The sequence below is a fragment of the Cyprinodon variegatus genome, unplaced genomic scaffold (assembly GCF_000732505.1).
Source record: "Cyprinodon variegatus isolate N-32 unplaced genomic scaffold, C_variegatus-1.0 Scaffold2553, whole genome shotgun sequence".
Taxonomy (NCBI): domain Eukaryota; kingdom Metazoa; phylum Chordata; class Actinopteri; order Cyprinodontiformes; family Cyprinodontidae; genus Cyprinodon; species Cyprinodon variegatus.
In genome coordinates, this window is record NW_015153006.1 from 12,821 (window position 1) to 13,150 (window position 330).

A 330-nucleotide genomic window follows, 5' to 3' on the forward strand; every position below is an offset into this window, starting at 1 on the left:
CACTTGTTGTTTTATTTTTATGCTGTTTGTATTTGATTTTATGCCAGTCGTATCATTTTACTCTATCGTACCCCGACCCCCCGGCCGGTCCGTGAAAATATTGTCTGACATATAGCGGTCCGTGGTGCAAAAAAGGTTGGGGACCCCTGTTTTATGTGATGTCACTTTACAGTAAAGAAGCCTATGAAAGACTTTAAACTGAATAAGAAGGTGTCTAGAGTTGGCAGAGCACTTGTGAATATTCTCTAGTGTAGCCTTCCAGAGTTCGTTACTTATATCCATTCCTAATTCCTGCGCCCAGCCTGTTCTAAGGCTCTGCATGGATGGTGA